This window comes from Triturus cristatus, chromosome 7, assembly GCF_964204655.1.
Source record: "Triturus cristatus chromosome 7, aTriCri1.1, whole genome shotgun sequence".
Lineage (NCBI taxonomy): Eukaryota > Metazoa > Chordata > Amphibia > Caudata > Salamandridae > Triturus > Triturus cristatus.
In genome coordinates this window covers 708,911,842-708,939,422 of record NC_140590.1, presented here as the reverse complement: position 1 = coordinate 708,939,422, position 27,581 = coordinate 708,911,842, and the positions used below count along the sequence as shown (strand labels likewise).

The 27,581-nt window shown below is 45.8% G+C and overlaps 1 protein-coding gene across 3 annotated transcripts in view; it reads right to left on the bottom strand.

Moving 5' to 3' along the window:
• The window catches only part of FAAP100 (FA core complex associated protein 100), a 306,421-nt gene extending 279,233 nt beyond the window's left edge, over positions 1–27,188 (bottom strand). For all 3 annotated transcript variants that reach the window (XR_014966584.1, XM_085617377.1, XM_085617378.1), the window contains exon 1: positions 27,062–27,188. The gene's annotated coding sequence lies outside the window, so the exon portion shown is untranslated. The remainder of the gene's footprint in view (positions 1–27,061) is intronic.
• Positions 27,189–27,581: the final 393 nt, after the last annotated feature.

The following is a 27,581-nucleotide window of genomic DNA, read 5'->3' as shown; positions in this document are numbered from 1 at the left end:
ATGGATAAAACAGGGGGCATGTTTTCAAGGGCTGTGGCTACTGATGAGCAGTTTTGTATGTGGATGAGGTTTTGGATGGTTCCACAGCTGGTGGCTCTGGCAAAAAGGTCGCACAGAGAGGAAACATTTAACCTCTGAAAAAGAGAGAAAATGCAATGGGGCCTTTATAACGAAAGGCACTGGGATCAGAACTCGCAAGGAGTTAAGTAAAAAGGCTATAAAGGCCTCCAATGGGGATCGCAGGGCTATTGTCTGCGACGAGTCATCAAGCAGCGGGGACATTGTCATTTCCTGTCCCTCAGAATTTGGGTCCTCGGACAAGGAAGATGTACATAGGAAAAAAGTTAAGAAAGAAAAAGATGTTGATTTGTTGGATCAGATAACAGATCCTTTGGGGGAGCTCATGTTTAACCCTAACACCATACAGCACCCTCTCTCTCCACAGTGGGTGCCTGCAAAACATGTTGCTCAATACGTGGAGTATTGGATAAGGAAAGAGATGCCTAGGGAGGTTAGGACAAGACTGAGGTCTGAGTGTCCTAGACCCTCACTAGCAAATAAGGTTGCGTTCACGCCAGCACTGGACGCTAAAATGCTAACATTCTTTAACAAGATGGGCAGGGACCCTAGAAGGGGTCTTGATAAAGGGCTCAAGGGGTGCCAAAACCGCCTCCTTGATGTGTTTGGTCCCTTGACAAAGATTTTTGATCTGTGCGAAGAGGCATACGTACAAGAGGGTGTGATTAATACCGAAGAACTACACCAGTGGGTCCAAAGGGCAGTTTGTTTGTTTGGAAACGCCAACGCCTCCCTGTGTACTGAGAGGACAAAAAGTCTTGGTAAGGAGTTGGGCCACTTAGCTAATGGTTTACTCTTTGGTGAGGAGTTCGTAAAGGAAATGGCCAAGTACGCAGGGATATTTAACTCCATCCAAAAAGTTCAGAAAGACATAAGAAGGGTTTTTGGTTCAGCCGGGAGAATGCGGGCCGATTCCCAGGCCGCGGTATTGGTATTTCCCCGAGGGTCTTTCACAAGAGGTGTTTCAGGTCTGGAGGATTTCAATCAGGGACTTACTCCCCTGGATTCTATCCACAGAGGCAACGAGGAGGAAGAGGTTGCTTTAGAGGCGAAAGGAGAACGAGATTCCAAGGTATGTTTGGCAAAAGACCCTTTATCTACCCAATTAAAGGTGGGCGGCAGGCTCGCACTGTTTTTAGACAGGTGGAAGGAAATCACCTCAGACCCTTGGGTCTTACAGACAGTATCTGGTTACCAAAGAGACTTTGTTGCAAATCCGACCCAGGTAAGGAGACCTCCTCTTCTAAGATTCGGAAAAGAGCAAGAGGACTTGGTAAGTCAGGGGGTATTAGACTTAGAAAAGAAAGGTGCCATAGAGAAGGCAGAGAATTCATGCGCTGGCTTCGTGAGCAATCTCTTTTTGGTAGCGAAGAAAGACAAAACTATGAGGCCTGTGATAAATCTGAAGGATCTGAACGAATGGGTGGAATACAGCCATTTCAAGATGGAAGGTATTCATATGCTGAGAGACATCTTGAGGAAGGGAGATTGGTTGACTCGCCTGGATCTGAAAGATGCTTATTTAACTATTCCTGTTTGTGTAGAACAAAGAGACCTTTTAAAGTTCATATGGAAAGGGACCACGTAAAGGTTCAAGAGCCTCCCTTTCGGTTTGACTTCCGCCCCTTGGTGTTTCACGAAGGTGATGCGTCCCGTAGCAGCTTGGTTACAGTCAAGGGGAATAAGGTAGATCATTTATTTGGATGACATGCTCATAATGTCAGAAAGCAAGGGTCAGGCTCAGGAGCATACCATCTTAGCAGTCAGGGTGATAGAGGATTTGGGCTTCATAGTAAACATGAAGAAATCTTGTCCAGTCCCTAGTCAGGAAACTGTTTTTCTGGGTTTTCAGATCTCGACCTTGGATTGTGTCTTGAAGTTATCGATGGAGAAAGTCAGGAAGATTCGCAGAGAGGTGTGAAAGCTGCTAGCGAGCGATTGGGTTGCCTTGAGGCAGGTAGCAAGAGTTATAGGACTTTTTACGGCGTCTATTCAAGCGGTTTTCCCGGCTCCCCTTCATTACCGTGCACTGCAAAGAATGAGGCCCTTGTATCTGAACACAGGGGTGAGCTACTCCCAGAGAGTGCAGATAGATTCAGAGGTGCAGGAGGAGCTAGCATGGTGGTTGGAAAATCTCGAAGCATGGAATGGGAGGGCAATCTTTGGCCCGAACCCAGACTTAATTATAGATTCAGACGCCAGTATGAAAGGAGGCCTGAATGTCTATGAGACCGTGCTGAATCACAGTTGATTATTTCTTTCAGGCCTCCACATAAGGCAGTCTCCGCTCCTACATTGGCTTGTTGGGTCAAGGAGGTCATGAATAGAGCGGTGATCGATTTAAATAAGTTTGGTGCACACTCTGCTAGAGGGGCTATGGCTTCTAAGGCCTTCATCCTGGGTGGTGGTTTATCAGCCATCTTAGTTGCGGCTGGTTGGTCTTCTGACATGGCAGGGCTTTAAACATGCATAATATTGGGCTCCGTGCCTTGCCATAAAATTCAGATTTTCCACAGCCTGGATGGGTAGAAAATCATGATTTTATTAAAGACACGGAGGCTGATATTATCCCTCCCTGTGGTTCCCACCCATTTCTTTTTTTGTTCTTGACTTTTTTCAGGTGGAGACAAACAAGAAGTAATGTACAATGAAGGAAGCTCTTTGGGTCATTGGAGTTTATCCCTTGTGTTTCAGTTATTGACATGGATCGAATTTATGGACATGTTCACAGCATTAAAGAAGGAATATGGCTGCCTCTCACAGAATTATATGGACATTGGAATGTTAAACCTATGTTTTAAGTTCTTTACATTGTTTGCTGTTTCTGCTGTGAGTTGGTAATTAAAGAAATATGCATAATATCAGCCTCCAGGTCTTTAATAAAATCATGATTTTCTACCCACCCTGGCTGTGGAAAATCCAAATTGTTCATGTTGAAGAAATAAAACCTCTTCATTCTTTTTGCTCTTTCATTTTAGTTTTTAGTGAGTTTATTGTTGAAGGCTGTTGGGACAGGAATGTCCCCTGCATAGTTTTGGGGGTGTGCTCCCTGCCCTCAGTTACCCAACAGCAAGTCTCTCTGTTATGTTGAAATTTTTGTGGCCACACACAGTGGAAGTGATGCATATGCATTGGCATTCAGGCCTAGTAAATGGAACTGAAGACCAGGTGTGGAGCTCTTTGGTCTGGAGGGGTGCACCAAGCATACCTTTCTTAGATAGAGGTCTACTGTCCTTCTGCCATCTGACATAGGTTTGGCAGTGCTGGCAGGGTATTTTTAATCATAGATTACTTAAGAAGCCTTTTTCCCTATTCTCTGCACTAACTAGTGGCCTACCAGCCTTGCCCCTGAAGTTCTGCTCAAGTTATATAGCGGAGTCCTTTTGCTATTTTCCGTGTGCTTGACTAGTACATGAATAGGTGGATGGTAGTGTGAGCTAGTCATGTGTGTAGCCTGCATCAGTATTAGTCAGAGGGATCCATTTTGGATTGTCAGTAACTGAAAGCTGTACAAGATGAAGGTTGGCATTAGCCTGTCAGACTAGCATTGTGTATTGTTAGCACAATGAGGCTTTTGTGAAGCAACAAACTTTGAAGCATGGGAGGCTGAAAAAGGGTTCCCTGTAGAAATGATTTGGCGGGGTTCTAAATTTTGTTTCTTCCAAAGTAATCAGTAAAGTATATGCGTGATGGCGACATCAGTATTTTATTGGGTTATGTTGTAATGGTTACTGCACTGGCGATATGGAAATGAGTACGCCAAGATGAAAAATGTTAATTCCAACTGAAGTGAAAATTACAATTTGTTTAAAAATGAAAACTAAGTTAACGTTTATAAAAACAAATAAAATGTTATTGCTAAAATCATACTGCACATTAGTATCAAATGGAGTGATGTAAAGGAAAAGGTAGTGTTAGAAGTTAGGTCAGAGTCAGCATTAGGGTTAGCATCAGGAGTCTATCTTTACCGATCAGCTGGATGTGCGTTTGATTACAAAGACAACCTGAAGATGCATTCCTCCAAGGACAACCTTGCACACGGACCAAAATTTACACTGAAATGGGCAACCTGAACTCTTGCAACAGATATCTTAGTCCTCCTCCCTGGGAGTCATCAATATATTGTTTAAATTGATGGAAATACATTCTTGCAACAGTTCTTGAAAGTACATAACTTCACAAAAAATAAAATGATATTTATGGAGCTGGGTCACCTACTGTTGACTTTTTGATGGCTGTGAACTCCGTAATTCTAGTGTGTATAATTGTAGGTAAGTCTTCCTGTCCGTTTTACCAGATTTACTCTGGAGGATATTTTGCCACCCGATATTACAGAAATCTGCCAAAGACGAAACCTTGGTTTCTTTGACTGAACAATGTGTATGCCTTGCCAGGAACGGCTGTCTTAGCGGTTCCTGTCAAAGCATTTCGCTGTTTGGTGCAGGGCTTCGTCAACATGGAGCTGCGCACCAGTTTTCCTTTTTCATTTTCAAAAAGCAATTCCCAAAAGTGGATTTTCTTTTTGCAAATCAAAAAATACAATTCTCCCCTTGCCATGGGAATCCTGTATTATGGGGAGGGAAGCATTTACCGGTTTCCACTGCCCCCTACCACCAGGGTTTACTGGTGGTGACTGGCAGCGAAAACGGACCTCTAATGCCCATCTAAATCAGGTGGGCGGAATTATAGCTCTGCCTCCTACAGCCCGTACTGTGGAGTACAGGGTAGTCAGAAGGGTCTAATCATGGCAGAGACGGAGTAGTGTCCGCCGTGATTAAACCTATGGTCCGCTTGCATCTAAATCATTTGGGCGGACCATTACCTTGGCAGTAAGCATACTTTTTTTTAAATGTCTTTATTGTATTTTTATTAGTCAAAGTAAAGGTATAGGGCAAATGACTGGAGAGTACACAGTACATATGGCTATCTTAGCACAGTATGCATTACATCTTCATACATGAGTTTTCTGGCACAGAGATCCTGTTGCCATATTTCACAATGGCGCATTTAGTATACATTACTGTTGTCACCTTACACAGAGTACCCAGATATTGTGCAGTACGTTTGATTTGGTCTCTCTGCCTACTTCGTTCCTGCAGAGGTGGATACCCCGGGGACATCTGGTCCTATTGACAGTGAGTGTGTTCCCAGGGAAATAGTTTGAGTTATGTCAATACAGTCATGAGTCTTGAGTGTCTGCTCCTGCTGGCTCGTCTGTCTCTTTCTCTATTAGGTATGCACGATAAGATCCCCAGATGTTTTTGGACTGATTCCGTAGCAGTAAGCATACTTCTCCGCAGTTGTGACGGAGTATGCTTACCACCAACATATAAACCGGACCCTAAATTCCCTATCAGTGTGTTCAAGGTCATCATCTTATCAAGGTTAATCATTGTGTCCAAGACATCTCTGTTACTGTCGCTTAACACCAAAACATCTTTACGTCTACAATTAGTGTTGCTGAAGTTAAAGTCAAATAGGATCTCTCCCTCCTCACCAGATTAGGTTTAAAATCCTTTAACCAGGGTCTAAGAGTGCAACAGGAGAGGGGGTCATGATATAAATAGATGCACTTATGTTGTTTCTCTGTGGGTGGTATCCACATCCTTCTATTTTTAATGTAATAAATGGTGCAAGAGTTCATGCATAGTTCTTCTCTAACAAATTATGCTAGGGAATAGATTGTTATGTTTTTAACGCATCCATTTGCAATAAGCCGTGAAGTTTTAGGCTTTTTAATTAATCAAAAATTACCAGTCTGAGGGCATCTAGTGACACAATAAACTCCAGGGAGAGGCGAAGGAAGGGATCTTTTAAACAGGTCCAGGCACACATCTCCCTAACAAATGCTGCTAACCAAAATATGTGCCTATTTCAGACTCTCATCCACTGTTGAAGGGGATTATTGGGAGGAGACCCCAGGCCCTGGGGTTATCCTTTATAGGATCATAGAGTCCTCACACACCAAAGTGTCATGCTACATCATCTGGCCTACTCCTCGCTGGGTGAGCGCTGCAATGCCCAATGGGCACCCACAAGGGGGCTCTTTATAGGAGATCTTTATTCTATGTGAGATCACCGAGGTGTGTCTAATCCTTTAGTGAAAGGTAGTGGTGTGTAATGTGGTGAAACAATATGAATTAAAATAGTCTCTAACTCTTTGGACATTTTTAATCCGATTGTGGGAAGGTAGGTCTGATTAAAAACAAAGTTCAATCTAAATAACACATAATGTGTCAGAAGTTAGCGATATCAAGGGAAGGTCGACCAATGGGATGGTAATGTTTACTGTGTTTGTAGTTATCACTAGGGTTAATATTGCCTCTGGCGATCTGGGTGCGCTTATTAGAGTGCCTTGAGGTACTTTGTTTATGGTCTTGATGAAATGTCGTGGATCCCTTGACGGACCAACAGTTGCATGAAACATGTTGACCTTCCCTTGATATAGAAAAAACTTCTGACACATTAGATGTAATTTATTTTGCACTTTGTTTTTACAGACAGCACAATTTCCATTGCAATTTCCGCTAAATTTGCACAGACCTGCAGTTTTACTGATAACACTATCTTGCACACAAATTATAATGCGTAGAAATCAGATTTCAGTGACAATTTATCTTTTGTGCAAGTAAAGAGTCTTGATTTGTTTCGATCCTATTAAAATCGTTGTTTTCATCAAACTTCGGAATTACCTAAAAAATACTTAACTTTTACTTTTCTAATTGCTGAATGTTCTCTCTCTCTCTCTCTCTCTCTCAGCTCAACCACTCATTTCATTTTCCATTCAACTCCAGTAATTAAAATTTGAGGCTGTCATCATAAACACAAAACTAAATCTAACTGCTACTACAGGTAGTGCAGTGCATACACATATACCGGCCCATGGTGTTGAGGATACTTGACTATTGCAACATTCTCTATGCCTGTGCCCCAAGGAAAGAGATTGCTAAATTACAAACATTCCAAACCAAACATTCAGACTTTGTGTCTGTCAGAACACCTTTCAGAGGGCCACGGGGCAAGCAGGGGTTACTGGTCCCAACCGTGGGGGGGATCTCCTATTGCTGATGTCCCGGAACCCAACCTACTAGGGATCCTGAGCAACTGGACCAAGTACCCCTTCAGCACTTGACTCACACGAATAGCGTATTTATAGCGAGGTATTTTTATTTTACTGCTAACAACACAAAGTGAAATACGACATTTACAGACAACTAATCAGTCCCCCTGAGGTCAGGGCTCTACTGTTTCGTAGAAAGTTCCCTGTCCCCCAAGCCCTGCTGACTATAGCGATTTACTCCCCATTCACTTTAGGCAACATCCAGAGTAGGCCCACTACTACTCCAAAACTCAAAAGTCCACTCCGACTCTGTATCAAAGTCAAAAGTGTTCCAACACTGCAGAACTATCTAGCAAGCAAGTTTCCCCACGGGCCAACTGGCCCAAATTCATTCTTATCCGCACCTACAGGATCGGAACTTTCAGAGTACCTGAGCACGCCATCTGCGGGCATCGGAGCAGCAGCAGCTGGTTCAGGTGAGTTCACTGCATACAACAATCCCAGAGTTCCTCACTCATTGTAGCTCACATGCAGTGACCAAAGGTTCCTCGCGGCTGCACGTGGCAGGCTAAATCTTTGGCCCGTCCCACAGGGGGTGTACGGGAAGGAGAGATGGTGCAATGCTGATCCCTCATCCCGGTGTAGGGGCCTAACTCCTCTAGTGACTCTCTAGGCCACATCACACCTCTTGCTAGGTCCGGTGACCCCCTCTGGCATATGTGGTCACCGTATCTTTATTGTACACAGGCACTGACCAGATCGGCACAGCAGATGCCCACACGGCACCCCGACATGGTATACGGGGTAACTGGCTCTTCACCACGCATGGGCTATGGCCATTCAACATGGCAATCCGTCCACAGCAGCAGCTCCTGGCATACAGGGTTGCCATTCCCTCACTGCACAAGGGCTTCGGCCCAAACTGTACAGCGCTGATTACAGGTTACTTTGCAACTGACCCTCCTGGCATACAGGTTGCCACATCCTCACAGCACATGGGCTCCGGCAGATCAGCACAGCACTATCAAGGGCTCACTACACGGTGGCCCTCCTCTTGCATTCAGGGGTCACCCACATTGTCCTGCATATGGTCAATGACCGGATCGGTGCAGCAGAAGGTTCCACCTCACTCAGGTAGTCCACTCGTCAGGATTCCCCACTGGACCTCCGCCACTCTCCTCTTGCTCACAGGGCACACTTGCCTTGGCAAGCAGGCAGGCGCTGGTGCTCCAGGGCAGGAGGTCTTGGATTCCCTGGATGATATACCCTCACCCAGCAGGGAGACTAGCAGGCCTTGCACCCTAGTTCCAGTCACAGACAGAAATCTTTGCATAGCATTTCCTCCTCACACAGCCCGGCTGGCTGCTTGACCTTTGACAATGTTTGGGGTCTCACGTTCCACTTCTTTTAGTCCATTTCCAGACACCAAAAGTGATTTAGGATCCGAGTCTTTGAAGTTTACATAGAGGGTCTGCCTTCTTTTGAAGTAATCAATCATCTGTCCTCTCTTCCTCTTAAACTGAGTCTTTCACAGCAAGACCGACACCAAAACTGATAGACCCACAACACAGACCATGGGAGTGAATGGAGTTCATACCTGGATTTCAGCCACAGTGATATGTTTATCAAAAGGTTGGTCCCGGGACAGCAATACACAAATCTGTCTAGGGGGATAGCTCTACCTCCTCTACTCATGTTTCACCATGCAGTTCTGGGTCTCATAAAATGGAACCCATAGTTTGCCAAGTATTGTACCATTCACAGGTACACATACAGTCAGCGCAGATACACCACTCATGCGCTGTATAGCACTCCACATCAAACTGATGTAGGCCAATGGGTGAAGTAAGCAAACAGCAGTGGAACTTCGAATGAGTGAGCTGTAGGCCTCCCTCCAGTGACACAGATTAAAGAGGACCTGTTCACTCCTACTAATCACTACACGGTATGCTGCCACCACCACGCTTGTGCTGCTTAACTCCTGAAAAAAAGCAGTAGCCTTTCACTACTGTGAAGGTAGAGCTTTGGTCGCCCCTCCCGGCATAAGAAGACCACAAACCATGAGACAAGCCTATGTCATGGCGCATACGCATGATCCGTTTCTGTCTATGACAATAAAAATCAACATTAGAGATCCAGACGTCAGTACAGTTGGCACTTAGGGCAGGGTTGCCTGTCCTTTACCAGGCAGTGGACTTTTCTGTCCCAACAGTGTCACTTTAAAGAGATAGGTTTCAAAGGTGGCAAAGATTTGACCCAATCATTGGCTACAAGGTGCATGCAGAGTAAAATCAAAACTGCTCTGTATTGCCTTCAAAGTCCGGATGGGTCTTGGACCTATTTACAGGTTAGTTTTCCACCTTGAACACCCAAACTTAACCTGCGAACAAGCAAAGCACAAATGTCTAAACAAAGTAGATTGCAGTGCAGAAGCAGGGACGAAGATCAAATAGAGAACTGGGGGCGCAACTTTGGAAATCCCCTCCCCAAAACCCAACAAAATGACCTAATCTGACCACAATGAAGAAACAAGCATTAAAAACGCAATAGGTCTCGCCTTTCATAAAGTTAAAGCCATTTGCTTTGCTATACAATACCATTAGCAAAGCAAATGGCTTTAACTTAATTAAAGGCGAGACCTATTGCATTTTCAATGCTTGTTATATTGTTCTTGCTATCACAACCTTCTTAATGTTGTTGTACTGTAAATACAGCTTCTACATTCTTCATAGAAAAGGAGAAAGTTGACTCAACCCCTCGCCAGAGCCCCGACCTACATGTTACATGCATTTCTGGGCAACAGGACCTGAACCAACTAATCTATGCTACCGGCTTACTGTACACTCGGTCATTAGATTTTGGACGTCGTCGTTTATTTATAACCAAAGCATACCAGATGGACCGCATTACCCGTGTCCACAGAGGCTGCGTGCTTTGTGTGTAGAATCATCACAAACCATACCTTGGCCAGGTAAGCGCCCGGTGTCTGTCTGCTCCCCATGTCGGCTGCAAGTGTGCCCCACCGTCCTGCCAGGGTTCCGCCAACTGGGTCAATACTCTGCCAATCGCCTCAACGAAAACAAAGGTCTTCTTGGTGGCTGATGCTCGCCTGCAGGTTCCACGGGACCCTGCTCGACGGTGTAACAGAGCTGTGGAATGCGCTGTCTGCAACCGGAGGCGTGTTTTAGAGGCCGGGGCGTGACTTGTAGAAACATTGGAAACTCTCCCACCTGTAGTATTATTAAGGTGAGCACGCATGCTAAGTTATGGTATCGCTGACATGTCAAAGGCGTGCCTTACGGGCGCTTATAAGTAGTAAGTTGACTTGGTAAGAATGTGTGATAATTTACAAATGATGCGTCACTCATTCTTCTATAGTCTTCGGATTGTTTAGTAATATCTTTCATTATTACCCCAAATGCACTCCGCCCTACTTATCAACTCAAGAATGTTGAAAGGCTGACATGGCCTCTCAGGGCTCGTTTACTAGTGAAATGTAGATGGGCCATATCACATAAAGCAAGCCCTGAAAGTGTAACTTAAAACAGTATCTGCCACATTTTAGGCTGCCGAGTGTCTCTAGTTCATGAGAGATGTCAGAGTTGTATTTTACCACATTTAACAGTGAAAAATAATCATTTTAAGGACATGCACGGCTTTTGGCTGGAAATGTAGCAGCATGTATTTAACGCCTCTAAAGTAAACACCAGAGCATAACATAAGGCCTTAACACAAAGCGTCATACCAATACAACTGAAACATAAATGGCGCAGTAGAATAAAACAGGCAAAAAAATAATGCAGCACAACAACCACAGTACACTTCAGCAACACAAGGCAATAATGCAGCAGCATAAACAACTATATCCCCATCATGACACTTGTCGTGCAGGCATTCTTGTCACACATTACCACTTCTAGAAGTCTGTTCTTATGACTCATTAGTAAAATGTGTTTGCAACAAGCAATACCTTACCACCATAGACACAAAAATGGTTTGTGATGTGGCCTCTTGTTATATGAGGAACAGCTAACCTGTGAGAAGTGCAAATAACCAGGCACCGTTGTGGGGGAATCTACAAATGGACACTCATTTGTACATCTCATCTAGAAAGTATTTACAGTCTACTCTTGACTGCACAGGGAAATGACATGATGGCAATAAATATTTATTTATATAGTGCTGTTGTTAAGTGGTCTTATTCTGTGGTGTGCCTCAATTGCATAGTGTGGAAGTCTGGCCCACTTAAACGTAAACCAATGAATTATCTGGTACATTAGGCAAAAACAGACTTCCAGCGCCTTAAAACGGCCAATAAGGCAGCATGAGTGCCATAGAAATACATTACAATGTATATCTCCTGCACTGGTCCGCAATCATTTTTAATGGTTAACAGGCGTCTGAAGGATCCACACCGTTGTGTGGCATTGACTTAATCTCATGAGGTGAATTGTGCAAACAGCTTGCAAAAGATATTGTTATCTCGGCTCCTGTTCAACCACCCTACCGCCACCAAACACCGACTGAACAAGCTGGCTGTGATTTTGATCTTTTTGGTACCTGTGTTTCTATACTGCTAATTGGAAAATATTAAATACACAATTTTAAAAATAATGTTACGCATTCATAAGTCACGACTCTTAAACACATCTTAAACACACACCACTTGGTTTGAGCGCAGTAGTTGAACCATACTTAAACTGCAGCTGGAGCATGGAAAGTGCCGTGGGCTCAAAGTCGGGATGGCTGAAGGTGAGCAGGTGAAACGGGGTCACGGCCACAGGCAGCATGTAAGAAGCACAACCGTAGAACTGACGGCAGGAGGAGGGAGCCATTGTCACTCTCGCATAGAGGCGGGTTATCAATCATTGGCAAGGGGAAGGATTACCAAAACACACTGACCTGCTGCGGACCCGTACTTTGCGTACTCTGTTGTCTGTACCCATGAATGGCAATCACAAACCTCCTACAAGGGACCCGCAGTGAAATGGTGGTCGACTCACATTCCATACGTGTGAGCGACCGTCAGCAGTCCTGGTTTTCAACCAACAGCACTTTGAATGATAGCACTTTCAATTTCACTGACCTGGCCAGGTCTACAACCCTAAACATCAGCCCTGGCTGGATCTGTAAGCGGCCCCTCGGACTGTGTCACGGATCGTATGCAAAAACTATAAGGCGTTTTCAAAGCACATTCACTCAGAGCTAGGGGCGCCTCTTTATGAAAAGGGGACCTTCTGTATTCAAGTCAATTCTGTCTGAGTCACTCATAAGAAACACTAAGCAACTTATGCAGTTGCGCACAAAATGATAAGAGTAATTGTCGCAACGTGATTTACTGGAAGAAAGAAAAAAACAAACAGGAAGTCCATTTGAATACAAAAAGCCCACAGTTACTGGAGCCAGTACTCACAAGGGAAAGCTGCACATGTGTACAGCAGATTCAGTAACATCAGTAAACTGCGAGTACATTAATGACAACGTTCTTTTTAGTAAACCACAAATATATTAATGCTTCTATATTTAAAAGGTGACCCATAAGTGAAACAAGCGCGGCCAAACCTAAACAAGGCAGCGTGACGAGTTGTCATCACAATGGAAAGCACGCGTTTGGACAAAGAAAATGCGTGCGCGTGTGCACATCCCTACGCTAATGAAAGTAAACAAAGATGGCGTCAGGCTGTCCACATGCGCGTGCATTTTTTTGTCAGTACGTGTGCATGTTTAGCATGGTGGATGGTGAGAGCAGCCATCTTTGTCCATCTGGACGCACGTGCATTCAGCTTTGGCTGAATCGATTACAAAAGGTCCTCTTCATGCTGAGAGCAGCGCATGCTCGGGTGCACTCGCAACTGCTGGTGAATAAAACGAAGCAGCGGGGGCCCTTTTGTGTTCATACATCAGTTGCTGGCTGGTTACATCAGAACACTAACTGGCTTCTGAACTCAAACATTGTATATCTCTCCCAATCAGTGCTTTAAATGGAAATATAGAAGTGCAGGTACTCACTATTTAAAATGCCTGTTTGCTCCTAGAAGTGCTGGTACTCTCCCATTAAATATATTGAAGAGTACTAAGAAGTGCAGGTACTCTGTACCAGACCATTTAAAGCACTACCCCCAAATCACTTGATTCACTCACATCTTAGCTCCATCACACTGGTGTGTGGAGGCATGGTGAGGGGAAGAAGGGAGGGCAAGGAAGATGACTGATGGAGTGTTAAATACAGCACATTTGACATGTTAAATAGTAATTAAAAGCACTGTAAACTAAATCACTGGAGCCAAGTGAGAGAGATGCTACTGTGTACATGACCTTAATGCAGAGAGCATGTGCATCTGTCTAAAAATTGGCAACACCAGTCTAAAGATTGGCGACCTAGCCCCAGCTCGCCTTTGCCAAAAGCCGGTCCTAAGAGTTGTCATCTTGTCTTGAAATGTCTTATCCTCCTTAAGGGACAGTGCCCGAAGAGTGGCAAAGACACATATGTGTAAGACCGCATTTTGGCAATCTGCTGATGACGTTAGCAGGGAACGAGTCGGGGGTACACTAAGGTACACAGCGTCCACCCACTCTTTTCACAGGGTGGATACTGTCCCCCCTGTTAAGAAGTTGGCCCCACAGAAATATGCTGAATATGTCCGGTGTAATTTTCAGACTCCGGGACACGTTCAGCAGCGACTGCACGTTGTCTGCTTTCGATTCCCAGCAGCATCGTGCAAGCAGGGAGGGGGCTTCTTTTCATCTCCAGCTGGGCCGAGGTTAAGGGGCCATGAGTCCTCCTTTTGTTTGAATACCCTGACTGGAGGCGGCCTGGAACCTCACACTCCAATGTAAATGCCACAGAAGGGAAACACAGGCACACAGCTTGTTATCTCTTCACAGGAACTCAAGTGAGGCAGCTATTGCCTTTTTTCAGTCCCTTTATATAATGGATGCATGCAGTGTAAGAACATCAGGTGAGTTGGTCTGTATTCACACAAATAACAATTTCAATAGCACTATTTCATTTCTTTTATGGCGCTATACAACCCAATGCAGGGCAGGGTGTAGGAGCTCTTTACGTAACATACACATTATACATTGACAATAAATCATCTACAGGTGTAAATCAATGTACAAGAGGAGTTACATGAGACAGTGAGAGTTACAAGGTGTAGGAGTCACATGTCCTTTATACTAAACTGTGGTGTTTTAGAAGGATTACAATTTATGAACAGCAGGTAACAAAAGGATCTGTGTTAAAAGCTGTAACCCACTTTACTATCTACATAAAAATACAAATCTGTCATATGCGTGTTAGATGATGTGCTTTGCAGGAGACACATTTACCTTCTCTACTACTTCAAATCTGGGACTTCACAAAACACAGATCTCTCCAGCAAGTGCATTAACTACCAGAGTCATCACCATTATTACTATTCCCTGGAGGGACGAGGGTTACTTTGGAGCTGTGATTTCCGCCAGTCATATTTGGACAGAGCAGTAGGGGGATCTTCACGGAGGAGCTTACCTGTTCCTACTTGGCGCCCAAACTCCACTCGGCGCACCCGCTTCGCGGGTGCCCCTTCGCCCATATCGAGGAGCGGACCACAATCCACGCCGGGAAGAGCCCAGAGGAGGGAAACCGGCATCAAGCGTGTGGCTGTAGCGGGGCTGCGAGCGTGCGGGGACTTCATTTCCCAGAAGTCCCTGCTAGACCGTCGACGAGCTTCCGGTCCGCTCTCCCTGCTGCCCCGCCCCCCGCCCTCCTGAGGCTTAAAAACACCTGTTTTTCGTGGATTTAGCGGGACATCTTGCTGATTTTTACAGGGGATCTTCACGGAGGAGCTTACCTGTTCCTACTTGGCGCCCAAACTCCACTCGGCGCACCCGCTTCGCGGGTGCCCCTTCGCCCATATCGAGGAGCGGACCACAATCCACGCCGGGAAGAGCCCAGAGGAGGGAAACCGGCATCAAGCGTGTGGCTGTAGCGGGGCTGCGAGCGTGCGGGGACTTCATTTCCCAGAAGTCCCTGCTAGACCGTCGACGAGCTTCCGGTCCGCTCTCCCTGCTGCCCCGCCCCCCGCCCTCCTGAGGCTTTAACACAACATCCTACTCCCGCAGCGCGGGACGCAGCCCGGGCAAAGACCGGGCAAAGAGCGGGCCGTTTTAGGCCGTTAGAGGCCGGCAGAGACCGGACCGGGCCCCCTCTCTATCGTTGTCTTTGTCCCAAACCCCTCCTTTTTCTATACAATTAGTGGTTTTATCTATCCCGCCCGCTATGGCCACTAGAGTATCTAGAAGTAAGGCTGCCCAACAGTGCTCCAGCACGCTGGATAAATTCTTTTGTAAGTCTAGTGCTGCGGCTACTAAAGGTCGCATAGCATCAGACACTATCCCAGAGGTAAATGTTGAAAATGTGTCCGTCTCAATGGTCCCCTCGGACTCTTCATCCATTGATATTAGCACTCCAACACCATTTGACGCCACTCACTTATCTCTCATGGATAGCATCGACCAGACAATAGAGACTGTCCTCCAACAACTTAGGACCCCGTCAAACCTTTTGAGGGATAGCGAGTCCCTGTGCCCCTCGGGGGTGGTGGAGTCCACTCCGCATATTATTTGTACAGAAACATCCAAAGTACATGTTGAAGGGCAGGTTGTAGCGCCAACAGATCCTGTAGGCAGGAAAGTCTACCACCCTTCGAAAAGGAAAAGGATAAGGAAATTAAGAGGGGCAAAAAGGGCCAAAGTGGATAAAATCAACCCATCACTAGTTGCTAGTTCTGGCGTCCTAGCTTCTCCCGTAGATAGTTCCCCGGGAATCGGTTTTGATCATTTAGATTCGCCGTTAGCAACAGTGGTACCTGGGTCTTCTGGCCCGTTTGTATTTGGTGGAAATTCTCTAAATACAGCCGAAGCTCTGATTGGCTCTTTTAGGGATATCCTTAGGAGCCTGTTGGAGCCTCTGACCGTCAAATTGGATTCTATAGCTGCTAGACTTAAGGCTATGGAAGAGGCACAGAGTAGGAATAGTTCTAGTGGGGGGTTGGGTCCAGGTGCACTGACGACTCCCCAGGATCCTGCTGGGCTCAGAGCGCCTTCTGCGGGAACAAGTATACAGGTCCCGGCAGGGGTTCAAGATAGTGGTATAGGTAGCCATTCTCCCCCATTGCCCCCCTCACAAATACTTAGGCCCCCTGTCCCGGTACCTAGAAGATCTAAACAACCAACATCACCACTTCTAATGAGCGGGGGGCGAGCCAACGATGAATTCACTAATCGCCCCATGAGTCCTAACAGTAGGCGTAGGGTGGTTAATTTGCCCCCGGAGGCTGTGCCCTACACAGCGATTATGGTAGGAGTCCCTGAGCTCACTAGTGATTTCAGAGAGCCACAGGACTCACTTCGTAATAAAGTAATTAGTTGGCTTAATACCAATAGCCCCCTCCCTCCTAATATAAAAGGTGATGTGTTGATGGTTAGAAGGATCCCATGGATTGGAATCACTCCCAAAAATAGGGTAGGGGACTGTATCATAATCAGTTTTAAAAACCCACTGGTTGCCCCTTATATTTGCAACTGGCTGGTAAGGCCGGACAAATCCAACATAGATGTAGTGTCCCTCTCGCAATTCTATCCAAAAGCTTCCAACTTAGGAGTGGGGAGGGAACAGAGTTGGACTAGAGTGGGCTTTGCAGTAGATGGTTCTCGGTACAGACCCAAGTACAATCCATTGCCTGCCCATGGTAATTTTGTCCATCAGAACAGATTTTCCTGTCTGGAACTGGTAGATTGACCAATAAGAGGGGCCATTCCGCATGGTCAGATAAAATCTGCCTATGGCTTTATACTTAGGGGGGGAGGTACATTTGTTCCCACTTACAAAAAAAGGTCCCTGACCCCTGTAAAAGCCGAAGGGCCCATACTGGGATGCACTCAAGTCTTTAACGAGGATCCACCAGATGCATTAACTGTTCCCGCAATGCAGTTGGTGGAGCTTGCTGAATTACCCACTCGGTCGCCCATCACCTCTGGCCTGGGTGATTTGGGCGACCCTGTATATGACATCCCGTCTGCACCAAGTGAGGGTGGTCCCAAACCCCAAGGTCTTGGTATGACTATCCTGTCCTGGAATGTAGCTGGCATCTCTAACAAGGTGGATACCCCGGAGTGGGAAACTTTGGTTAGTAAGTGTGATCTACTCCTTTTTCAAGAGACTTGGGCCAGGGCACCACTGGCCAGGAGGGGATACGACATCTTCGAAATCTCAGCAAAATCGAATGGGAGAGGGAGACCTTCGGGAGGTTTGGCAATCTGGGTAGCAAGCCATATTGGGTGTCAGGCAGTTGGTATGGACACACTTTCACCGGACATTCAGTGTGTGCTCCTCAGATGGCCTGACAAAAGTACGTGGGCTATTGTCAATGTATACTCTCGACCAGTCGCTGTGGGTAAAGAATCCCCCACCCTAGCTGACCTCTCATCCTTTTTAGGGCAATTGACGGGGGACTTGAAAATAGTGATGGGAGGAGATTTTAACTGCCACTTTGAACCCCTGGAGGGCCTAATGGAGGGTGTTTCTAGTGCCGAAGATGACCATTGGGGAGTTCCTCCCTCTTCATCACCTCACCCTAAAGCTTGGTCCCCGTTGGCAGTACAACTTACCTCTCTCACCTTAATTTTCGCCTTGAGGGCGTGCAATGGGCGCACTCCTTCTGACACCCCTTCGGTCTGTACTTTTAATAAAAAGGACCATGAGTCAAGGCTGGACTACATTTTTATAGATATTTCCCTCTGGCCCAAAGTTATTGATTTTAGAGTGATCTCGAGGTTAGATAGTGACCACAATGCCCTTTCCCTGATGATCCAGCACCCAGCCCCTGTCTTAGGGACGCCAACTACCGGTTTTCTAGCCGACCAGGGAGATATATTACTCACTACAAGCAGGCGCCGAGTGAAATGGGGGAAACTACTTGAGAAAGAAGAAGCATTAAAAAACCTCTATGACATAGCACTCCCCAGGTTCCAGGAGGTGGATGCCCTTATCAGCCAATCTAGACCCTCAGATTACAATGAGAGACTCTCTGGTATTCATCTGGCCTTAGTAAAGGACCTTGCAGATGTTTTCAATCCGGCCGTGCCTACTAGAAGGAAAAAGACTCGTGCTCCGACTTGGTATACTTCCACTTGCAGGAAAACTAAGTCTGAGCTTCTTTCTGCAATCAAAGAGGGTAGTGATAAGGTGAAGATAGCTGCCCTTAGGAGGGGGTATAAGGTTGCACTGGCCAATGCAAGGGCTGAGTGGGATTGGAACCACTGGCATGACCTGACCGGAGCCCTGAAATCCAAAGATTATAGAAAATTTTGGGCTCTGGTAAACAATGGAACAGGGGATCTGCTGTCTGCAGTAGAACCCAACATTGCCCCCTCTGTTTGGGAGGCTCATTTTGGGTTATTATACCAAGATTCCACTCTCTGGCCGGAGGGGATGGTGTTAGAGTCCCCCTGCCTGCAAGAGATTGCCCTGGAATTTTCTCTGGGGGAGGTGAAGCTGGCACTGGAGGGCTTAGCTCTGGGGAAGGCACCGGGGCTGGACAAGCTACCAGGTGATTTGTTTAGATATCACCCGGATATTTGGGCCCCGTACTTTCTTGTCCTTTTTAATGCCATTTTGGGAGGTATGGCGATCCCTTCCTCCTGGTTAGGGGCTGAAATAGTTCCGATCTACAAGAAAGGGTCCCCTTTGAGCCCTGCAAACTATAGGCCTATCAGCCTGATAGATGTTCCCCAAAAGCTTTTTGCGCGCCTTATCTTGAATCATCTATTAGACTGGGTGGAGGAAAATGACATCTTGAGTCCCCTTCAGGCTGGCTTCAGGAGAAACACATCGACCATGGACCAGATCTTCCGCCTAGTTCTCCTCTACTGGAAGACGGTGAGGATTGAGGGCGGGAGACTGTACATGGTCTTTGTGGATCTGAGGTCAGCCTTTGACCTAGTCCCGCGCAGGAAACTCTGGGAGGTATTGGAAAAGCTAGGAATTCCCTCCCAGCTACTTAACATCCTGGCCCGCCTGCACGAGAACAACTATGCGCAAGTCAGGTGTGGGAGGGATGGCAGACTTTCATCCAGGTTCCCTGTGCGCCGAGGTGTGAGGCAGGGTTGTGTCCTGGCACCGACCCTGTTTTGTCTATTCATTAACAATGTCATATCACACCTGGAAAATGTTAAGGATAATGACGCCCCCTATTTGGCAGGTAGGAGGGTTCCGGCAATCATGTTTGCCGATGACACCCTCCTCCTCTCAAAATCTCCAATGGGGATTCAGAGGATCCTGGATGGGTTTGGTCTATTCTGCAGTGAGCATGGATTGGAGGTGAATACAGAAAAGACCAAGTTTATGATCTTTAACCCACCAACTAAAACTAGGCCCAATCCTACCCTGGGGACCGAGAGCCTTGAGAGGGTGTCTACCTTCATATATCTGGGGGTCACACTGCAGGAAAACCTGGCATGGGATCGGCAGATAGTACGTTCCAAGGCCAAATTATCCCAACTCTCGGGTGCAATCCTGAAAGTGGCCAATACTTCTTCTTTCAAGCCCATAAGCCCGGCCCTTGAAACCTATAAGACCCAGGCCAAGGCTGCGGCCATGTATGGCAGTGAGCTATGGGGACATAAAACGGTGAAGGGCTTATCAATAGTGGAAAACAGTTTTTTGAGGCGCCTTTTAGCCCTTCCAAGTGCCACGCCACTCCAGCCTCTGAGAATGGACATGGGCCTCCCCCCTATTGCAGAGGAGCTTGTGTCAAAGCCAGTGAAATTCTGGCACAGGCTCTGGTCTACGGACGAACTTTATCACTATAGGGAGGACCTTACCCATGTCATGAGCTTAAATTCAAGTGGCAAAATACCCTGGCTCACCTTTGTGGAAAACGAACTGTCTGCCCTTAATCTTCGTCATCTGTGGGAGGACCCTGCACGAGGTTGCCGCGCAATCTCGCGCAAGGCTTTGGCTCTAATTTATAAGGACAGGTCCCTCGCACACTTGACAGCTGCTCAAAATAGTGGTACCCTAACCCTGAAATTTTTAGAATCCAAAAATTCATATGCTTTTGAACCTTTTATGGATTTTATCTTTCCTATCCTGGCAAGGAAATTGTATGTTCAATGGAGGTATAGCACACTACCTATTAATTCATATACCTCGAAGTGGACTAATGGGGGCGACAAAATATGCCCCTGTTGTAACAACTACGTGGAAGATGACCCCCATATCTTGTTTGTGTGTCCTGCATACCAAAGGCCTAGGAAATATTGGATAGCGCCACTCTGTAAGAACCTGGGGTTCAGAGAGTATGCACAAGCATATAGGATCTTGAAAACTTGCACCCTGGACCACATTGTGTTTGCTGTTTCCAAATTTCTTATGGCTATATGGTTGATCAGAAGGAAAAAATTGTCTGAAGCCCCTTGAACTTTTTAAAGAACCTTCTAAACGCGATTTTAACTTATTCCTTGCTGGGACAGTTGTTTTTATTCAAATGTATTTTATTAATGTTTTATTGTCTGTATTCTTTTTATTGCATCTTTTATGGTCTATATGACCGAAATAAAGAATTTTTGGAATTGGAATTGGAACTATTCCCTGAGATTTACTGGGCAACTTTACTGCAGATGCCGTAACCCAATCAAATATTTTAAAATGTAGACTTTGCAACCAATCAAGCATAACATCTACTACCATGCTTCTTCTTGTTGCCAATTTCTTTGTGGCAGGGTTTAAAAAAATAAATGTATTAGTTGATGCCCAGATTTTGCGTCGAGATTGCACCACTTTTTGGACACAACCCCAATGCCGAATCTCATTTGTTAAATCTCATAATGCGCTTAAATGTACTCATGATATACCTGTTAAATATGTGTGAGATCTTAATATGTGAGGTCAAACCCTGTGATGTCACATGCAATGTCACGCGTTGTGACATCATGCGCTGTGATGGCACGCGTCATGATTTCACTTGCATACTGCCTAACCTGGTTAGTCCCCCACTTCTTTTTTAGGTCTCGCCTGAGACAGCGCTTTAGCGCTGTTCTGGCGAGACTTATAGTAAGCACTTTTGGAAGTGCAAACGAGTGCTTTCAGGCCGCCAACTACTGTGCATGTGTGCCGGGCGCGCGCACCATTTGGCAGCCTGAAAGCACTCGTCTTTCACTTTCGCCTGTCACACAGCCGCGCTTTGAAGTGTGGCACGGCCGCTTTGATGTGATCGCGATCACTTTCACACTGTGGCAGCCTGCGTGTACAAAGAGCACTCTAAAAGAAAACAGCATCGTTATATTCTTCATTTACAATTAAACAGTCTAAACATACAATGTACACATTGTGTCAAGACGCTGTAATGTGTGCCTCGTGCGCGTTTTACATAAATTACAACACACTCTTGCACCAACCACAGCATACAAAGAAACGTTTTCAGGTGAAATAGTTCTGGGAAAGAATGTACTCTGTTCTAATGTATGGGCTACCCCTCACACACTTGCAAACGGTTTAGGCTTGCATTTTAGTTGTTCGAAAGAAGTTCCCTTCCAACAAACTGACAAGGAAAACATAGTATGTACACCCATACTGAGTGCTGTTATTTTATGTTACTTAAACGCACATGCGGTTTCTATTAAAAAAAAAAAGACAAGGCAGCGCGATTTATTTTAAGACGTGGAATTCCCCAACTGCTATACACACAGCAGCAGACAGGAGGCAAAATAGAGTTGTATTTTGAAAGGGGCAAATTTAAAAGTCACTGCCTGTATTGTCCTTCACATTTTACTGTGTGTGTTACTTCCACGTGTACACAAAATCGTTGAACTGACAGCTTTTAGAAATGAAGTTCCCTTCCAACAAACTGACAAGGAAAACATAGTATGTACACCCATACTGAGTGCTGTTATTTTATGTTACTTAAACGCACATGCGGTTTCTATAAAAAAAAAAAAAAGACAAGGCGGCGCGATTTATTTTAAGACGTGGCATTCCCCAACTGCTATACACACAGCAGCAAACAGGAGGCAAAATACAGTTGTATTTTGAAAGGGGCTAATTTAAAAGTCACTGCCTGTATTGTCATCAGGCGCGCAACACCCATTGGACTCACAGGGCTTCAGCCCCCCCCCCCCCCCCCCCCCCCCCCGTCGTGTGTGGCAGCCCGGGAGGAGACACCTTCCCGGGCAAAAAAGCAGCCGCACCCGAGCACTTCACAGGTCTTTAAAAGACCATTTGCATGTTAATGAGGCCTCGCTGTTGTTTCACCCCTTCTAAGAGCCCCTGCAGCTCCACTCTGCCTATTGCTTAAAGTTCAGCCCCCCCCCGAAATTTTTGCTCAGCCCCCCCCGAAATTTTTGCTCAGCCCCCCCCGAAATCTGGCTCTAGTTGCGCTTCTGATTGTCATTCACATTTTACTGTGTGCGTTACTTCCACGTGTATACAAAATCGTTGAACTGACAGCTTTTAGAAATGATGAAGTTGCCAGATAGACTTCCTTCCTCTGTGGAGTTGCTGTCACCCCAATAACGTCTTTGCACATCCTCTGATCTAACGTGTATGAATCATTATTTTGAGCAATTATACAGATAGGGCTGTAGTGCCTAGAAGTGTCAGTGAGCTGTATCAGTAATATGCAGAATGTATTGTATATTTAAACCAGAACTGTTTACTCCTTTCATGATGTCATCTCGAGTGGTGCTCCCCCCACCCCCACCCCAGGACAAAAGAACTGCATGTCACTTCCCGTCTTGTCACCAAGAACGTGTGAGGTTTTCGTCACGGAGTGTGATTCGCTCTAGCCCTAAAGCAGCACCCTCTCCCCTCTTAAAGTGAGATGGCTCTTCTGTGGCTGTGAGGAGGGAGACGGGCACACAGTGACTTTATTCAGCGGGAATTCCCTGCAGCCAGAGTGCAATCTACTGTGCCACTGAAGGAAGGGGCGAAGCAAAGGTGGATAGCGGAAGTGTCACAGATGTCAAGCATTTGCAATGCAATAGGTCTCGCAGTTACGAGAGTTACAGCTATTGGCATTGTAAATAACAATGCCTTGTATTTATGTTTTTAAAACAAAAATAAAAGGCATTATTATTTGCTATGTCAATAGCTCAAACAAGCGTAAATGAGAGACCTATTGCATTGCAAATGCTTTTTTTTTTTTTTTTTTGCATGCAGCACAATTACAACACGGGCCCAGATACAGCTAACATATAAGAAGCTTCTAGCAGGCGACTGTGAAGGCCATAAACCCCCCCCCCCCCTTTCAGTGCGAACACAAGGGATTGTAAACATCAAGGGGCCTTCATGTGGAGCTCAAAGACCTCATAAATCTGTGCTTATCTCTGGGAAGCTCATTCCTTAGCTGCCCTCTAAGCAGGGACAGGAAGGCAGGATTACGGTTCCAGCAACAAACAAGCATTTGCAATGCAATAGGTCTCGTATTTACACGAGTTTAAGCTATTGGCATTGTAAATGACAATGCCTTTTATTTAGGTTTTAAAAACAAAAATAAAAGGCATTGTCATTTGCAATGTCAATATCTCAAACTCGCGTAAATGCGAGACCTATTGCATTGCAAATGCTTGTTTAGGACTTGTGCCCTGGTTGTTAGACACACAAACACATCATTTAATGGGGAGTGGGGGGTTAGGGTTTTTCACAAACGACTTCACTAATCTGCAGCTGTGCTACTAAGTGGTTCCTGTCACAAGCCACCACCTGAATAAACAATTCAATAATGTCACATGAGGCATGCAAAAGCAACATGTAGAGAAACTGCAAACACAGAAATAGCACACAATTGTGGCTTAGTTGGCCTAGTGCAGAGTTCTGTATGAGGTATTAGAAGGATAGAATGCGAGGGGTTGGAATGTGTCGCGGTTATTCTGACCAGGGCTGAGGCAGGAGTTAGACGTGTCTTACAGCTATCCCGAATAAAGCTTATAATTAGATCCAAATTGTGTTGCCTACTTTATATTGGCGAAGAGTGGACTTACCTGGGCTGTAACCACAAAATTGGTTGGAACCTTCTCTGTATCTCTGCAATGCTCTTCGCAAGGCTGGGCTGCAGTGGTGCTTGTTCTCCCACTGAAGCTGGAAACTGCTGCAGAGGGTTTCTTGGAGTAAATTTGTGTCATGGGGATATGCTAAAAATCTGACATGGATCTGGCCCTCCAGGAAAGACTTTGAAGAAGCCTGGAGTAGAGAGTTGCAGACTGTAGTGGTGTAGAGTGCGGTGTAATCGAGTGCAGAGGCACTGAATTCAGCGTCATACAATGCAGCATCATAGAATAAAGTGGTGTATATAAGAGTGGCGCATAGTAGGGTGGAATGGCGGAGTGCAGTGGCATAGAGTGAAGTGGCGAAGAGCAGTGTGGAGAAGAACGGAGTGATGTAGAGAAGTGGCGTAGAGTGCAGTGGCGCAAAGTCGAGTGGGTGCCGTAGAGTGCAGTGGCATAGAGTGAGTGGAGTAGTACACAGTAGAGTGGCGGAAAGTGCAGTGTTGCAGAGTAGAGTGTATGTGCAGTGGTATAGAGAGCAGTGACGCAGAGTACAGTGCAGTGGTTAAGAGCAGATTGACGTCAAGTGCAGTAGCATAGAGTAGGATGGCGCAGAGTGCTCTGGCGTCGAGTAGACTGTTTCAGAGTTGAGTGAAGTTGCATAAAGTGGAGTGGTGCAAGGTAGAGTGCAGTTGCGTACAGCAGCATAGAGTGTAATGCGTAGGGTAAAGTGGTATAGAGTGCAGTGGTACAGAGTAGATTAGAGTGGCTGGTGGGCAGTGGATTGGCAAAGAGTGCAGGGGCATAGAGTTGAATGTTACAGAGTAAAGTGCATTGGTGTACATTGTATTGGCATTGAGTGCAGCAGCGTAGAGTGGTGCAGAGGAGATTGGTGGGACCTAAACTGAAGTGGTGTAGAGTGCTGTGCCGAAGAGTGCAGTGGTGTAGAGTAGTGGGAAAGAGTGCATTGGCATATAGTAGAGTGGTACAGGGTACAGTAGAGAGGCATAGAGTGAAGTGGTGCCGAGTGCAGTGACGTGATGTAAATTGGAGTGTTGCAGAGTAGAGTGGTGTATTCATGGTGTGGTAGGACACAGCCGTTACAGACAACACATTTTCAATTGAAATGACCATTATATTGAAATCCAGTATTTGTAAAGTGCACACAATTACTCGAGGGTGTCAAGGCACTGGGGGCCAGCCGGAAGATTAAGTGAGATATTGCCCAGAGTCACATGGTGCTGGGCTTACCTACCACCTGTGCTGGGGATCGAACTGTGAGCCCCCGTGGTGTGGAGTCAGGCACCCTGGCCGCTGCGCCACACCTCTTCCTATTTGCACAGACATACTGTTTCACTAATAAAGGCATACAGTGCACAGACAAAAATGTGTGGAAATTGCATCACCTAGTGTAATGATTTGTTTTGATGATATTAAAGTATGTGTTCCCAACAGACTTCAGAAATAACAAAAAATGTGCCTTAGTTGTGTTCCTAATTCTGATATATTCTGAAATACTTACACAGTTCATCTAAATGTTGTCATGTGCTACCAAAAAAACTCTTTCCTGCCCCCCATTTTCCAGCAAGATTGTCACAGAAATCCTCTCACTTTGAAGTCAGAAAAGAAAAGTAAACTAACACCCTCAGATGACAGCACCTAACATTTGCCCTCGGTCTTTGAATGAACTGCAAATGCAACGAGAATATAACAAGATTTACATGCCTGTTTACAGAAAGGGAGCGCTCAGAACAATACTGTAACTAAGGTTTAGTGAAAGGAAGGTCCGAACTCAAGCTGGACAGCCTAAAACAAATAGAGCCAGGAAATGGAAAGGAAGAAAACGTGAGTTACAAACCACAAAGCCAATGGCAAGCAACTGGCAGAATACATTTCTAGGTCAACTTTCTTGAATGTCCCCAAGATGTCTTTAGCAAGTAGCCTGTGACCTAAAAGGGTAGAGCTAAGAGGCGTGCTAAGCCTGCCATTAGGAATAACGCAGTCAGTTCGTCACCAGCTGAGGGTAGTTCGATTGTATCCAAGATTTCTTCCAGGATCTTAGACATTACATAAGAGTGGCTGCCAAGAATTTCCGGTTCAAAAATGTTGTTGTACATTCTGTGTTGTGTTAAAGGGGAGTGTGGCAAGGTTTTTTTGTTGCATCTTTTATATAGCACAAACTCGACCCGAAGGTATTGGAGCGCTGAACATGAGCACCGTATTTACATTACATATTCAGGCACGGGGAGATTAAGTGATTTGCCCAGAATCACAGGATGTGGACGCGACCTCGAGGCTCGAACCCTGGTTTCCTGCACCAAAGTAGGCAGCTCAGCCGACGGACCACAGTTGTGGGAGGCAATGGAAGGATAGAATGCGGGGCCGGAATGGCTTCAGCGCTAGGATAGCAAACGGAACGCTTCGGCCAGACGCCTCTCCCGCAAACCACCTCTGCTGCTTTAAAACACCAGCAGCCTGAGGTTTCTTTATTTGGTATCTGAGAAATGTCCCTGCATCACATGTGACGTCGCCAATCAGGTCACGCTGTACTACATATTGCACTCTGGAACTTTTACATTCTTGTCACGAATAGCAGGAAGGGCTAGCGAACCCTGGCATGCACAATACTGCTGTCTACAAAAGCTAGGTCTATCTCAACACGTCACGGTACGTCCTGGGCAACTGGCATCTGTTACATTACAGCATTTTATCAACAACAACGAAGGGAAGTTTTTTTAGTTAAAGTGAAGTCTCCAATAGTGTCGCTTCCCATCTTCATTCAAACACAGCCTTTGTTGTTTACTACACCATGAAACCTGCAAAACGTAAGTATTTAATACTTGCAGCCTTTCCTTGTTTAACACGCACTCCTGCGGAATGGAAAATAGTTAAAATTACCTGCACAAATGGCGCCTTTGCTATGCTCAGAGGACAGCGGAAGCCCTGATTGGTTGCAGCACGTCTACGCCCACTGGTTACGAGTAAAATGAGGGCCTGACTGGGCCTGGGGGAAATGGTGGGCGGAGTCTTTGCAACTGAGCCAAGGCCGGGGAGGGATTTCTGTGTTACACGGAGAACTTTCAGTTTCACTTTTTCGCTCTGACCTAAAAGCAAGCCCTGAGGTTTACCGGCAAACGATCGTAAATACAATTAGAAAGTGGGGTCTGCTCCTGTGCTAGAGTGCATGCTGGGAGAAAAAAGAAGCATTGGCAAAGCAAGTATATCTCGCATTTGGGACCTATTGGATTTTCCAATATCGTTTAGCCATGCCGTAGGGGCGTAGGGCCCCAATGCTGTGCAGCATGGCGTATTGAAACAAGCATTTGCAATGCAATAGGTCTCGCATTTGCGAGAGTTTAAGCTATTGGCACTGTAAATAACAATGCCTTTTATTTATGTGTTGATTATCAAACCTTAT